Below are 16870 nucleotides of genomic sequence, written 5' to 3' on the forward strand. Positions count from 1 at the left end.
TGTTTCTTAACTCCCGTAAGCCTAACCTACGGTAAATAAAAAAAATGAATTAGATTAATGCTATCTCCAAAATCACAAAAGGTTTTCCCAAAATTTACTCATCTTATTTCTATAGGTATAGTAAAACTTTCGAGATCCTTAATCATAGGTGGAATTTTCCTAGCAATAACTGTATTACACTGGACATCAATAATTATTTTCTTGCCCTTACCAATCCTCTTCTGCCTAGACATAATTTCTCTAAGAAATTTAGCATACTTAGGCATTTTTTCAATTAACTTATGCAAGGGTAAATTGACATTCAAAGATTTAAAAAGATTCAGCAAACTTACAAGTTCTTCACCATCCTTTTTCTTTTTCTTCTCTAACCTAGTCAAAAATGGAATTTTCCTTATAATAGGTTGATCAACTTATTTAGAATTAGGGTCAACTACCTTAATTTCATTTTTATTCTCTTAATCCTTATTCATCCCTTTTTCGACATTAAGAGTTGAGGTATCATCCTTCTCATCATCCACAACCATAATGGATTGCCTAACCAAATCTTTCACCACCGTTCTTGAGTGAAGAGTAAAAGCTTTTGCATACTCCTTACCTTCCTTTTTCGGATTATTCTCACTGTTATTAGGTATTCTTATGTTTTCCTATTTTTTCCACACTTGGAACATTTGATTTATTTGACTTTGCATTTTACACACAATCTAATGCGCCGAATGCATTTCTTATTCAAGCTTACTTACCCTAATGGTCAACAGAGGATCATTACTAAGGGTAGACTTTCTCTCTTAATCCTAGGACCTGAAAGGTTGCAAAGGTTGGTATGAAGAAGCTTGCTTAGGGTAATTGAAATTTCATGTCCCTTGGTTGGAAGTCCTACTTGATTTCCTTCCCACTTAAAGTTAGGATGATCACGCCACCCTGAGTTATAAGTATTTGAATTGGGGTTACCACCCTTATTACTCATATAGTTCACTTTAGCATGATTCCCATCTCAGCTATTACCCTAAATAGTTTTTTCATTCTCTTCACCTACATAACCTCCTAAGAGAAATGTTGGTTAAGAATCTGAGGTCTATTCGAGTTAACTTCGATATGGTTAAGCCTCTCGAGGATTTTTTTAATACTTATCCTCACCATTGGCTGCATTCATAATCGGTGGTTTAGCTTTATACATAAACCGACCAGTTGCGTACATATAGCAATTCATTTTCATATCTTCAATGACTTGATAACCCTTATAATGCAGATTATGCAAGTGTACACAGTCGTTCAAGTAATAAGTAATAAAATGAGTTATCGTCTCCATAGGGACTCTATAAACTCAACCAATTAATTGTAAAATTATAATTAACAATTTCTTTTAAAAACTCAATAATTTGGATGGTGATGATTAAACTAAGTAAAATTAACTAGATGCAAAGATTGATCCCTATGCAATTCTAATCTAGATGCAATTTACCTAAATGTATGAATAAATGACTTTAGAAACAAAAAAAAATCAACATTAAATGGGCTAGGATAATTATATTAATCAATTCAATTTACTTTATCATGCTTAACAATGTTCGAAAATACTTCCATGACTACTCGATCTTTCATGAGTTTGGAAACCAAATTAAGTCCCTTTGGAGTCTTTTACTTAATTGAATATGCATTTTACTTATCATATTAACTAACAATTTTTTAGCATTTATGTAAGGTGATAGGGACATTTATGTTTGCAATAGTTTAATTACATAAACTTAAACACTATGAAAGGCAATAACGCTAACTAAAGATATTACGAACCTCAACTTAGTCTGGTTTAAGGATCTAAATTGAGCATTGCACTTTTCAATTATGTGTCTACTAGTCGTCGTCTGGTTCAGCTAATCTGAGTGCACCCAATCACGTATGAACGAAATGTATCATGATATTAATTGAAAACATGATTCATTGAGGCCTAAACATGTTAAACATGAATAAAATAGATCTTTTTGAATTAACATAACCATCCTAACAAATATGATTTAAAATATCATCGCTAATGTCAAAAACAATAAACCTAAAGCAAACATAATTAAAATAGATAAAAAGAGGATAGAGTAAACTCTATTCAATTCAACAGTGTTTCAGATCTATTCTAACTGATTCAGTTTAGTAGCCTTTCAAATCTATTCTGACTGATGCATTTGTCCATTCTACTTGATGCTTCTTTTTCTAAGGAGTTCTTAAGGTGGCGGGCCAAAGAATGCTTTTGATAAATCCTTTGTTGGCTAAATGATGGAAGGGAAATGGGCGGCTACGCAAGGAGAAGGAAAAGGGAAATGGGCGGCTACGCAAGGAGAAGGAAAAGGGAAATGGAATTGGAGAAAATGCTAATGAGAGAAGATAAATGAGATGTGAGGGATGAGGGATTAAGGGTTTGGTGAATGGTATTTATAGGTTAAGGTAAGGGGTAAAGTTAGTTAAAAATAGCATTTTAATTCTTTCTTTTTCTACCATACATGGCCAACCATGTTTCAAGGAAAAGAGGATGACTTAGTCTCCTCATTTTAAATTCAAACCAAGGCTATTAATAGTTATAGGGTGGACAGTTTCAACAGCAAAGTAGTTAGGCTGATTTTTTATTATTTTCCAACTATAACGACCTTCAATTAAATACCCCAATGCTTGCTTCTGGGCTTTCGCCTATTTGTGTCGAAACAGGGCTTTAGATTCCCCTTGTTGGACAGTTTCTCGGTCCAGAAATGTAGTAGACATGTCTATCTTTTATCACCTCCTTTACTGGGTTAAGCTATCAACTTCATGACCCAAATTTCAAGGTCTTGTTGTCCACATTAATTAATTTGTGCATGTCCATGTTTCATTCACATTAATCACATCTTCAATGGTCCTTCTACATAGTGAAAAATCACATATTAATAAATTAATATGAATTAATATAAAACATGTACAAAAATCATGATATTAAGCACAATTTCACATACTTTATAAATTCATGCCCAATATTACTAAAAAGTAAAATTCACTAATTTTAATAACAATTTCTCAAGATAAAAGAAACTATTAAGTAAAAAGGTGGTAAAAATATATAGAAAAACCGTATATAATTTCTAGTTTACAACCCTCAGCATATGTCTTAGACATAAACGCCCCTGCAAATGTTCTGTCTAAACTAGATCTTAAATTCTCATCCAAGCCATTATAGAAGGTCTATAACTGCAACCAATCTTGAAAGCCATGATAAGGGCATTTACGTTGCATAAGTTTGAAACGCTCCCACACTTCATAGAGTGTTTCCCATTCTAGCTATTGGAAGTTGGTGATGCCCATCCTTAGCTTCATCAACTTACTTGGTGGGAAGTACTTTACAGGAAATCAGTTTGCTAGTTCCTCACACATTATGATGTAATCAACTGGTTGGGAATTTAACCATAAAAATTCGTTATTTTCACGAGGCTACAACTTTAGTTTTGCAATCCGTACAACCTTAGGCAATTCTTAGTTTCAAATCCTCCTAAGTTAATCTAACTCTCAAAAAGTGAGAATTCTCGATAGAAATTCTACAAGGCACCAAAAATAAAGCGTATGTAATTCAAAGAAAAAAGAGCTCAAAAGAACAAAATAACCACAAGAAAGCAAAAGCATGCCAAGTGTTTGAGTAAATGCTCTTAAAGTATATTTATTAACTTTGAACAGGATACGAATGGATGAAAACAAATAAGGGGGAAGGCCTCTATTTATAGTTTAGTTACCCCAAATCCAAAGGTATAATTTACTTTACATTGATGGAAAAGATTGTTAGCCTATCTACAATTGAGATTCTTAATGGATTTACGTAATCCCTTAAAATTACAAAATCAAATCTTATCGCATTACATATCTTCTAAGATTACTTTTCATATTTACCAAGGTAACCTTAATTTTCTATAAGTTCTTCATTGAGCCACCAAAACTTCAAGTAGATGGGCTTCTCCACATGTTTTTCGAATCAAAGTAATTGAAATGGGTCAAACAAGCCCCATTTAATTGATTGACCCCCATGGTATGCTCTTTTTACATTAGTCACAAGCTTTGAATCGTGTCCCATGACATTATCGCATAATAAAAAGATGAAGAGTTGAAGACGAATAGTGTCATTTAGTACCCCCAATATATCTGAAAGCATCATATAGAGTTAAGAAGTGCTTAAGATGTTGGTTAGGGTCTTCATTCATAGAACCTTAGAATTACAGATAACTCTGGACCATCGTCGGCTTAATCTTGAAATTATTAGCATTGACCACTGACCTGTTGGTACTGCCTCACATAGCATCTAGGTTGGGCAAGAAATGTCCCTCATTGTACAATGTTTCATTTGTTCCTCTACTTGTTGAATTTGCAACAATGGTTCTTCAAAAAGTGGGTTCTATATCAGTGGATCAATGTGTAGTGGATCCTCTTTAAGAAATAACCCCCTTCTCGCATTGTGCAACGTTCTTTCTAGCTTGGGATCAAACGAAATCAACTCGTTTCAAGTCCAAGTCATACACTCAATGACAGCACCACAAAAAATCAACCAAATTAAATAATTTAAACAAGTTAGAATTTAATAAAGAAAATACAACAAAAAGTAAAGCATCGAATATATAATTTTAGAGTTCACTACTAATTTATATGTTCACCTAGAGTTATCAACTCCAAATTTCTACATTTATTTTATTTATTCCAAATTATTTTAATTTAGTCTTTAATCTTTAAATTAATTACTTAACAATTCAATTAACCTACTACCAAAGCAATTTAGTTCACACCCATAGTAAACAAACAACACCCAATAATTCTCATATTTATTCAAATAATTAAACAATACAAAAATTGAAAGGGTTTAGAATTGCTTAGAAGTTTTTGTTGTAGTCTTTTATTTTGCTTGTTGAAATGGAGTGTAAACAAAAGATCCCAAGACTTCGATTATTCAATTGTAAATTTGGATGATAAACTAACTAAATTTAATTGAAATTGAAGGTAAAAACTCAAAGTTACAAGAAGGTCTTTGTACCTTTGAGTTGATAAAAACAAAATTTGTAGAAAAATAAACAAAAACACAACAACCACTTAATCTCAAACTAACCTAATGAAAAATCTCTCTTAAAACACGTTTCAAAGTGTTATTTATAGTTTTGACAAGTTTTACCTAGAAAGGACAAAATTGTCCTATACTTAACAATTAATCTAGCATGTTTTAACTAAAGAATACCCTTGCAGGTTTTAGCCAGTCGAGCCTCAATGTCACAACACCCAAACATTGTCACAACCTCATGAAATTACCCCCAAATATGTTTGGCAACATTGGGGTCACAACTTTGGCCCTTTGGATGGCTGGGATCCCTCAAAAGTGGCGATTGCCCTCAATGTCATGACTTCAACATCACAACGTCGTGATCTAGAATTTTTTGTTGTGACTCCATACTCTCAATGTCATGACTCCATCACCAATTTACTTGTAGTGTGATAATTGTTGAAATTTAAACTCTTAGGGTGACAGAAAACTTTTGTGTCACAACACCAAGGGTTTAGTGTCTTGACTTAGAAGACAATAGAAAGGTTACAAAATACACTAAAAAAATAGGGGTGAGCATTCGATTGAATCGAGTGAAAAAATTTCAAGTTAATCGAGTTGACAAGTCCTATTTTATCATCCTAAATCAATTTTAAATTTCTTTGAATTGAGTCGAGTGAAATGAAATTCAAGTCGACTTGAATCAAATAATATTTTTGAATTAAATTAAAATTTTAAACATGTCAAATTAAAATTATAACTTATTCCAAACCATATATATTTGAAAACATTTCAAATAAAAATAAGAAAAAAAGATATTTTAGTATGATAAACTTGAATCATGAATTAACTTATTTAGGTCCCAAAATTATTATTTTAGAAATTTTTAATTTATTAACTTTATTTATATATTCTTTATAATTTTATTATACTTTTTAAAAATATAAATTTTGAAATTTTATGAATATTTTGAATTTTAAAATTTATTTTGATTTTTAAAAATTATTTTGATTTTTTTGGTAATTTTTGTTGAGAGAGAGTAATTTGCTCATCTCCAAATTGGGCAGGGACCAAAAGAGGTATTTACACCAATCTATTATTCGAATTATTCAAGTATTTGTATTTTAGAATTCAATTCTACTCGAACTTGAAACTCAAACTACTTATTCAAGTTGACTCAAAAAATACGAATAACTTGAACAACTCGATTCGATTAACTTGAAATTTGATTTTTTTTTTTGATATTTTGAATCAAAACGATAGTCCTAGAAACAAACAGGGCCACCATCAATGGCAAGTAAGTTTCTTCCCATCATCAACTTAAGTTTGTGGAAAATATAATTTTGGCTTATTATCGATTCATTTGACTTGTATAGAACAAATTTCATTTATTTGATCAATTTCATCACCAAAATCTAGTCAAGCTTATTGGGTATTATAAAAAAAGAGAATATAAGGTTTTTGATGCAAGCATGAATGGAGTGAAATGTATTAAATTCCATTCACCGAAGGTGCCAATTTTCAAGTTCAAAAAATCAGTTGACTTGAGATGAACTTTTGGATGGGAACTAGGCATTTCTAGGTTGAGGTTTCTTTGTAGCGTTTGAAGATCTATCTCTTAAATTCACAATGCACTTTGAATCACTCGATTTCAAGTTCAGAAGCTCAAGCATAGACACTTTAGTGAATCCTACGTGAGCTATAACCTCCCAAACCCGGCCTAGACGTTATGGTCGAATTGAGAAAGTCACATGGGACACCTAAACTATGATTCTACCCTATCAACAACCGAAAACCTTAAATTCACTCTCTTTTTAATAAAACCATAGTTACCTTTTTATTTTGAGAAAAGTGTTCATTATTAAAATCCAATCTTTATTAAGTCAAATTTGTAGCACTAGCGTGGTTTTAGAAAAACTCTTTACACATCGCTGCTTTTGAAAAAAAAATAACTTTGATTATCTTTACAGCAGAAAAACCCAATTGAAAACCTGATTATTAATTAAGCCAAGTGACATGCTCAGTCCAATTTCAAAATAATCTTATAAACCAATCTCAAATATGAAAATATGCACGCATGAAAAATCCCCAAAAACATAAATAAATCCAAACCACAGTTCAAACAATTTTACAGTCCAAAACCAAATAAATTTAGGGAACTTTGAATAAAAATAAATAAATGATAAAATTTAATTCTAAAGTCCATCGTACATCCACATGCCAAGACCAATCCTAGTTTTGTTCATTACCTAAGAAGTTTGAGGTAATGGAGTGAGCCAACTAGCTCAGTGTGAGTCTAAATAACAAGGAATTTAGTACACATTTAAGCGTTCACACAAAGAACTATATATCACAATCAAGCAAAATTAATGAGTAATGATCATGTTATAATGCAAAAATGAACTTCCTACCCCAACCACCCACTACACACCACGAGTTCCCCATAACCCATCTGCCAAACTCTAACGAATGCGAGCAAAGTCAATGTGGTAAAATCACCGAGTGAATATAATTGTAGAAAATTTGCCATTTAACTAATAAATGCGATAAAATCTCCAAATCTCCTAAAATCTTTGGTACAATGCACAGAATACGAAAAAATGTGGACTTAATATGCCATCGAATCTCCACGGAACTCCTCCGTCAACCACAATATCAATCCCACCCCAAAGCACATGCAAGATGTCATACAATCTCATACATAGTCATGAATTCAATACTTTCACATTCTTTTAGCATAATCAACACACCTTCATATTATCAAATACTTTCAGTAAATAGGATCACTTATCCAACTTTCAATTCACCATTAGGATGGTGTAGTTCAACATATCACAAACTCATGTAACTTACAATTCTTTTCTGAGTGCATGTATAGTAGTCTTTCAAATATTTCGTAGCAAATCATTCATACAAATATATCATGCGTAAGCCTTATTCTCATTTATAATCATGCCATAAATACAATAATCTTGCATCATATCAACTAATCATCCACAACAATATCAATCACACAATTATTTAGTCACTCTCACATTTTTGCTAACATGCCAAACAGTTAGGCCTAGAAACGTACCTGGTTCGACCACTTACAATTTAATTTCTTAGCCATTTAGCCAAGCCCAACAAGCAAGCTTGGTCATCAATTATATCATTTAAAAATAATATTCAAATATTCAAATTAACAAGTTATGACCCATAACTTAATTACACTCTACTACAGCACACTTGCGAATCTTGCGGTTTCTCTAATAAACTTTAAAACGAACCTAAATTAAAAAAATCATTTAACATAATAAATATACTACTAAAACAGCCCCCAAACACCCACTTATGGGTTCAATCCAACCATTACAATTATAAAGACTTTTCAAATGTAAACTAGTTAGGTTTCTTACACTGGTTTGATGTGAATTGTACGCGCGAACGTCTATCGGCCTCACTGTTGATTTGGGGTGTTTAAGTTGGCACCTAACACATATAAGTACTGAAAAATCAGTAGATAATACAAGATTAAAATCTTTAATTTTATCTCTGAATATTTTACCCAACATCTAAACAGACACTACACACTAGCCCATAATCAACCACACTTACGCTTCCCAAATTCTTAGATTTGAGTTGCTGATTGATTAAGATTGAGTTTTCCTAAATTAAAAATTATTAAAGGATAATTAGGAAAGGTTAAAGAACCCATTATATTTTTGGAAAAATATGGGAAAAATTAAAGAAACAACAATCCTCTTTTCTAGCCTTTAGGCGCACACACCATCACCAACGGTGGCCAATTTGGGGTTGATTTGAAGTCACGTTTAAAATTACTTGGAAGGTTGGAAAAATAATCTTTAAATCCTTAAAAATCTTCCTTGTTACAGATCAAGAAATTTTGGTACACAACTTACTAGATTCATCAAGAAATTGAAAGAAAAACAAAAACTTACACAAGCTAGGTGAAAGGGGTGGCAATGGCTCTTCTTGGAAACAATGGGAATCATTCTTGTAGGTACAAAATTTTAGATTTTTGGCTGGAAAATTAAGGGAAAATGGTAGAAATATTGAGGGTAGGATGGTGCAAGATTTGTGGAAAAAGAAACGAAAAATAGTTGGTGATTCAAGGGGTTTGGGCTACAACAACAAGAAAGAAAGAAAGAAAAAATTGAAAGGTGAGGATGAGAGGAGAAGGGAGGGATGGCTAAGGTGAAGAAAATGAAATTAAATGCTGATCAAGTTTGTTAAAAATAATATTTATACTAGGTTTAATTAAGCATGGGCGGCACACACTAAAAAAATAAGGGATTTTGTAAAATTTAAATATTTTGCAATGGAACTTTATTATACTTTCCATGTTTCTCCATTTATCAATTAACCACTAGTATATTTCCTTATTTTTTAAATAATTTTACATTCTCATTAATCTAAAATTCAGGATGTTACAGCTCTAACCCCTTACAGAAATTTCATCCTCGAAATTACCTGATTCAAAGATATGAGGATATTGAAGCCAAAACAAGTCCTTCAGCTCGCAACTAGCCTCTTCAATGCCATAATTTCTCCAATTTACTTTACATAAAAGAATTTTATTTCACCTTAACACCTTAATTTCACGATCCAATACTTGAATAGGTTTCTCTTCAAATTTCAAATCCGATTGAATCTTGATCTCCTCTACTGGAACAGCATGTGAGGGATCTTATCAATAGCTTCTCAACATCGAGAGGTGAAACACATCATGAATATGATCTAACTTAGGTGGTAATTCAAGTTGGTAAGCCATAGGACCAACCCTTTTAAGCACTCGATGTGGGCCAATAAACCTCGGCTTTAACTTGCCCTTATAACTGAACCTTAGAACCTTATTCCATGGAGAGACTTTAAGGAAAACCCAATCTTCTACATTAAACTCGATGTCCTTATGCTTCAAATTGGCATATGACTTTTGTTTGCCTTCAATCTATCTTGAATTAAACGAATTTTATCCCTAGTCTCGAAAAGCAATTCTAGACCCACAAACTTTCTTTCGCCCACTTCAGTTCAAGATAAAGGTGAGCGACACTTACGACCATAAAGAGTTTCATAAGGTGTCATTCAGATACTTTACTGAAAACTATTAATCGGTAAATGCTCCTCAAAACTACCCTAAAAGTCAATTACACAACTCCCCAACATATCTTCTAGAATTTTCATGACCCTTTTTGACTGACCATTGAATTGTGGATGAAAAGTTGTACTGAAATCCAATCAAGAACCCAAAGCCTCGTGCAATATGTTCCAAAATCAAGACGTATATTGAGGATCCCGATCTAATGTAATAGACACTAGCACTCCATGCGGTCTCACTATTTCAGAAATATAGATCATAGCTAAATTTTGAAGAGAAAAATAAGTGAAAACATGAATAAAATGGGTGGAATTTGTTAGTCTATCCATTATAACCCAAATTGAGTCTTTCTTAGTAGGCTTCAAAGGAAACTCACTAAGAAACTCACTAACAAAATCCATTGTCACTCTCTCTCACTTCCATTGTGTAATTTGAATTGGTTGGAGCAACCATGTTGGAAACTAATGCTCACCTTTAACTTGCTAGCAAGTCAAACAGTTCGATACGAACTCTGTCACTTCCCTTTTATGTCTGGGGGCCACCAATACTATAACAGCCCAATTTTGGTGAAAATGAAACAGTGGTCTCAAGACCACAAATCCGAGCCAAAAAATATATTTTATTTTTATTTTATTATATGATCCATATTATACTAGAAATCTGATGTGAAAATTTTGATAAGAAAATTTTAGTGATTATGTGCTTAATTACGAGGAGTAAATCGTATAAAATGCAAAAGTTAGATTCTAGTACTTAGAAGGATCAAATAGCTATGGAATTCAAAACCTAAGGTCCTTATATGGTAATTAGACCATTAATAAAAAGTATGTAGATTTTTTGGATGATTCATCCATGGAAAATGAGAAAAAGGCTAGGGACTAAATTGGAATTCAATTAAATTAGTTAATTAAAAAGATGAAAAGAAAATAAAAATCATACTTTCTCATCTTCTTCCCAAAAATAAACATGGAAACCCTAAGAGAGAGAATAAACTTTCATGGCCAAATTGGGTAAGTTTTCTTGTCTCGTTTTTAGTAATTTTGATATTTTTGAAACTGGGATAGCCTAAACTATCTATTTGGATGATCAATTTGAAAAGTTATCAAGGTATAAAAATTGGGTCAAGGATGTAAATACTGGGAATTTGAAATTTATGGTAGAAAATGAAAGATTGATGATAGATAAACAACTTTTACAAAGTGATTTTTCATGAAAACTTGATTTAGGGACTAAAATGAAAAATGGTGAAAATCCATGGAAAATGCTGAAATTTGTGAAATGTATGTGCTATAAAATTTGTATGTATATTTTGGCTAGGCTTGGGTACAGGGTCAGGTTTCATGAATTTCATTTTTTGAGGCTAGGGACAAAATGGTAATTCATGGAAAAGTTAGGGGCAAAATGGTAATTTTGCCTATGATGAAAATTTAGTTGACAGGTTCGTGTAATTGAATTGTATATGTTTTTACATTTGAATTAAATGTTGTGTTTTGAATTGTATGAATTGCATAAAAATGTAAAATGATCACATACTCGTTAAAGCTCGATAAATGAAAGTGCATGATCAATTATAATGCCCGAAAAATGATAAATGATAAAAATGTTAAATTTTATGCTTGAGTTGAATGTGAACATTTGAGTTGCATAAATGCATGAATATATGAGATTGACCACTTGCCTGATAATGCTTGAAAAGTGTTTAAATCCCTGTTGAATAAATGGAAAATCGATGGATACGTGATTTCTCGAAATGAATAAGATCCTACATTTGTTGCTAATGGGATTTAGCTTGAACGAGTAATCCTATTGACCTCATTTATGAAAGGATTTAGCCTAGACGGGTAATCCTGATATAACTCCTCTCAAGAATATGTTATGGATTAATTTAGCCCAGATGGATAATCCAGATCAAGCTCTTTAGAGCAGATGACATAAAAAGGATTTAGCCTAAACTGGTAATCCTGTTGTATACATATGTAGCTCGAGAGTGAACTCTCTGAAAATTGTACCTTAAGGGTACTATTGGACATGAATTGATGGGTTTTGATTTGTACACCTTAGGTGTACTACCTATGTATCCATCGATATTTCGAATAAATTCAATGGGAAAAGTTCTGACAAGGGCAAATATGAATTTAAAACAAATTGACATGGAATGATAAATATGATATGAAATGTGACATGAAAAGAATATTACATGAAATACAAGAAGATGATACTTGCATATGGAAATTACTTGATGAGAATGTTATCCTTGATCATAGACCCATACTCCTTGAATGTACTACTAATTGTGTGACCTTAATACTCGAATAAAATGAGTAAAGTCCTAACATGAAATGATCTGAACTCAAAATGAACTACTCTGAAGCTATACTTGTAATAATAATAGATGGTTTATACATGTTAAATGAATACATGTTGTGAAAATTCTATACATGTTAAATGAAGACATGTTGTGAAAAGCATATATGCATGGGAACTTGATTGTTGTTGAACCCGTACATGTCTTGATGTTACTATAGAATATATAACTAACAAGGGCAATGAGGATGTGTGTAGGGCTTGAGATCAAAGTGGTTGAATATGCCTTACTTAGTTAAGTACCATGTTATACGAAATTACTAAGCATTTTATGCTTACTCTATTTTATTTTCCCTTGTTTTAGAGTAAATCAGAAGCTCGTTGAATTGGAAGCTTGGTAGAGATGACTCACACTATCCATCGGCCTAAGTCGGTATATATATGGTAAATCAATTATGGTTTTAATGGCATGCATAGGTCACGTTGGCTATAATGGCATGAAAATGTAAATGATTATTGTAATCTAGCCACTGGAATGGCTAATGATGATTACGTTTTGGTACATGTATATATGTATTTAAGTTCATGTATGGTGATAACATAGGTACTATTTATTGTTTGATTAAGAAAGGGGAAGCAAGTATGCTTATTAAAGAGTAAGATTGTAAATATGAATGCTTGTGTTGATATGTCTTGTTGAATGATAGAGTTTGCTTATCTTGAATGCTTGAAATGGTTGGTATTAGTATGTGTGATTCAAATACAGGTCATGGGTGAAATTTTGGGTGAGAAATAAAGCTATAAATGGCTTTATTTTGTCCACACGGGCAAGTGTCTAGATCGTGTGTGACACATGGCCTGGTAACACCGGCATGTGGTTAGGCCGTGTGTTCCCTGCACTTTAATTTTGAGAAATAGAATGCTCAAAATTAAGCACACGAGCAGAGACACGGGCATGTGTCTCAGCTGTGTGTGCCACACGGCCTAGTACACGGGGTTGAACATAGCCTTCAACACGAGTGTGTCCCTTGGACCACACGGGTGTGTGAGCCCTGCACCTTGGGAAACAAAAAATTCTTAGAGGCCTCAATTAAGTCCCGACTCATTTCTAAAGCTCGGATTGGGCCTCAAGGGTCTATTTAAAGGACGTTTTGAATAATCTCGGTTAATGAACAGTGGTAAACATGAAATGCCTGTAAATATTCTGAAAATTTTTGGTAATGCTCTGTAACCCTGTTCCAACGACGGATATGGGTTAAGGGTGTTACAAATACACTACTCTTAAGTCGCGATACATTTTAGCACTTTTAGGATGCATAGCATAAGGATTGGATTGTGGTTCTTGGAGTAGAGATTGTCACAAAATTCTGATCATTGGGTACATAGTATTTACCCTTGAAGCACAAAATTCCATCATAATTAATCCCAAATTCCTTAGTAGATCCATCCTCAACCTATTTAAACCGAAGTGTAAAAGATTCATCCAAACTCTGCTTATCTTTGATTTCTTGAATCCAAACAGGCTTTACTTGCAATTCAACTAAGATACCCCCATCATCAAATAGACTCAAGTGAGCGAACATAGCCCTCAAGTAAGACATTTCCTTCCAACTCAAGGCACTGACCACTATTATAGTATGCCCAAAGACCAATTATAAGATGATTGTAATTACATACTTGTTTTATATTGTTTATTAATATAGGGCATTGCCATTATCATTTTAGTTTTTTTTCTATGTATAAAAAAAATTTAATTGTAATAAATTCCTAAGAAAAATATGATTATTTTAAAAAGGTCCTTAGTCAAGTATTATTCTGGGCTTGGACAACAATAATGCATTTAGACTAATTTTTAGTTGATTGATGACAAAGAGTTGTCATTGACATAGGGATGTCAAAATCAATACATGAGTATGTGCTAGAGAACAACATATTGAACTAATCCGCTATGAGTATGTTTCTTGGATTATTTTATAATAGTCACAACATTACTCATAGTGATAACTATGTATACGATTCTCAGACTTGAGATCATCATTATCCCAACATTGTGAGTCGTATATTTTGAAACTGTAACACCCCTTACCTATATCCGGTGCTGGGACAAGGTGCAAGGTGCTACCCATCTCAAACACATTCAAACATACATTTCCGAGTCATGAAATCCATTTCCAATTTAAAACTTTTCACAATTCATCTTAATGTACCTACTATGGGCCTAGGATGTCCCAAACACAATTTGGAATTGATTCAGGACTAAACTGAGCACTTTAGAAAACTTTGAAAAAAAATTCAAGGCAAACAGGGGCACATGCCCATGTGGAAGAGTGACACGCCCGTGTGTCTTTTTAACATGGCCATGTTGAAGGCCCTGTAGGTTTATTTCACAATTCGAACCTACAAGGGTTTTCACACGACCAGGGACATGGGGCACACGCCTGTGTCCATGGCCCGTGTCCCTCACACGACCATGACACGTCCGTGTCTTAGCCCGTATACTACAACTTTAACATTCTGTTTCTGACATCATCAACCATTTAGGGGCACACGACCAAGGCACATGCCCGTGTGCTAGGCCATGTGGCAAATTTAATTTCGCATTTAAGGTGCAGACTTCACACATCCTGGGCACATGCCAATATGCTATGGCCGTGTCCTCCACATGGTTGAGACACACGGCAATGTCTCTGCCTGTGCAATTACTATTGGGCATTCTATTTTGCCAAAATAGGGTGAAGGGGACACACGGCCAAACCACATGCCCATGGGGCAGATTGTGTGTCACATACGGCCTAGACACACGCCCGTGTGTCTACCTGTGCGGACAAAAAAAAGGCTATCTACCAAGCCTTTTTGTCACCCTTACTTACACTAACCTACAAAACATCAAACAATACTAATACGAACATAAACATATGACCATATCAGCCAATAACAATGCATTCACACATCATTTCCAAGCTATTTACATTCACATACCACATCTCCTACATATCAACTCAGACCATGCAATAACCATATACATGAAAATCCTCATCAAATGCATTTAGCAATAATCAATATTAACCAACATCATTGGCCTGTACAAAAATAATATCACATCAATATGAGCCAACACTTATGGCTAAACCAACACGACACTTAACAAAAGTCCAAATCCCTATACATGCCATACTCAAAATGTTAAGTCTAATTATACCCAAATATTCTGATTGATAGTGCGATCGAGTCTCTGACTCCCTTTGATCCCTGAGCTTGCTTGGCGGCACTATAAGAAAATGGAAAAGAGAGGGAGTAAAGATAAAGCTTAGTAAGTTGCATATAAATAAGTAACAACATCAACCATACATCTTTAATCACATAGCATATTATAAACCAGCACAATATTCTTGATTTAATAATGGTAGATTTACTACATATTTACGCATCACAAGAATAACCAAAGATTACAAGATCGTCCCGAAATCATTCTCATAGATAGAACTTACTCAATTTCATCCTTACAATTAAGGCATCATAACTAAGGTTATATCTCATGATTTTCGAGTAAGAACCTGTACCACTCGCACGAGGATTATATTCTTTTATAACTTTATCATAAGCTTTAAATAACCCTTGGAACCATTTAGAATACTAAAGGATATCCGATAAGCCTTGAACAAGAGGGTAAAATGTCGATGCCATGTCCCAGACATGGTCTTACACTGGCTCACATATCAAGGCCGATGCCATGTCCCAGATATGGTCTTACTCTAGCACACATATCAACGCCGATGCCATGTCCCAGACATGGTCTTACTCTAGCACACATATCAACGCCGATGCCATGTCCCAAACATGGTCTTACACTGGCTCTCATAATGTGGCTGATGCCATATCCCAAACATGGTCTTACTCTAGCACACATATCAACAGCGATACCATGTCCCAGACATGGTCTTACACTGGCTCTCATAATGTGGCCGATGCCATGTCTTAGACATGGTCTTACTCTAGCACACATATCAATGCCGATGCCATGTCCCAGACATGGTCTTACTCTAGCACACATATCAATACCGATGCCATGTCCCAGACATGGTCTTACACTGGCTCTCATAATGTGGCCGATGCCATGTCCCAAACATGGTCTTACTCTAGCACACATATCAACGTCGATGCCATGTCCCAGACATGGTCTTACACTAGCACACATATCAATACCGATGCCATGTCCTAGACATGGTCTTACTGTAGCACACATATTAACACCAATGTCATGTTGCAGACATGGCCTTACATTGGCTCTTATAATGTGGCCGATGCCATGTCCGAGACATGGTCTTACACTATCACACATATCAATGCTGATGCCATGTCCCAGACATGGTCTTACACTAGCTCTCATAATGTGGCCGATGCCATGTCGGTCTTACTCTAGCACACATATCAATTCCGATGTCATGTCC

General features: G+C 33.9%; 1 non-coding gene across 1 annotated transcript; it reads left to right on the plus strand.

The window, feature by feature from the left end:
• The first annotated feature begins 3217 nt into the window (after window positions 1-3217).
• On the plus strand, window positions 3218-3324 carry LOC128282620 (small nucleolar RNA R71). The gene has a single exon (XR_008272962.1). It is a non-coding gene; the product is annotated as a small nucleolar RNA R71 (small nucleolar RNA).
• Window positions 3325-16870: the final 13546 nt, after the last annotated feature.

This window comes from Gossypium arboreum, chromosome 1 (assembly GCF_025698485.1).
Source record: "Gossypium arboreum isolate Shixiya-1 chromosome 1, ASM2569848v2, whole genome shotgun sequence".
In the NCBI taxonomy this organism is placed as follows: Eukaryota; Viridiplantae; Streptophyta; class Magnoliopsida; order Malvales; family Malvaceae; genus Gossypium; species Gossypium arboreum.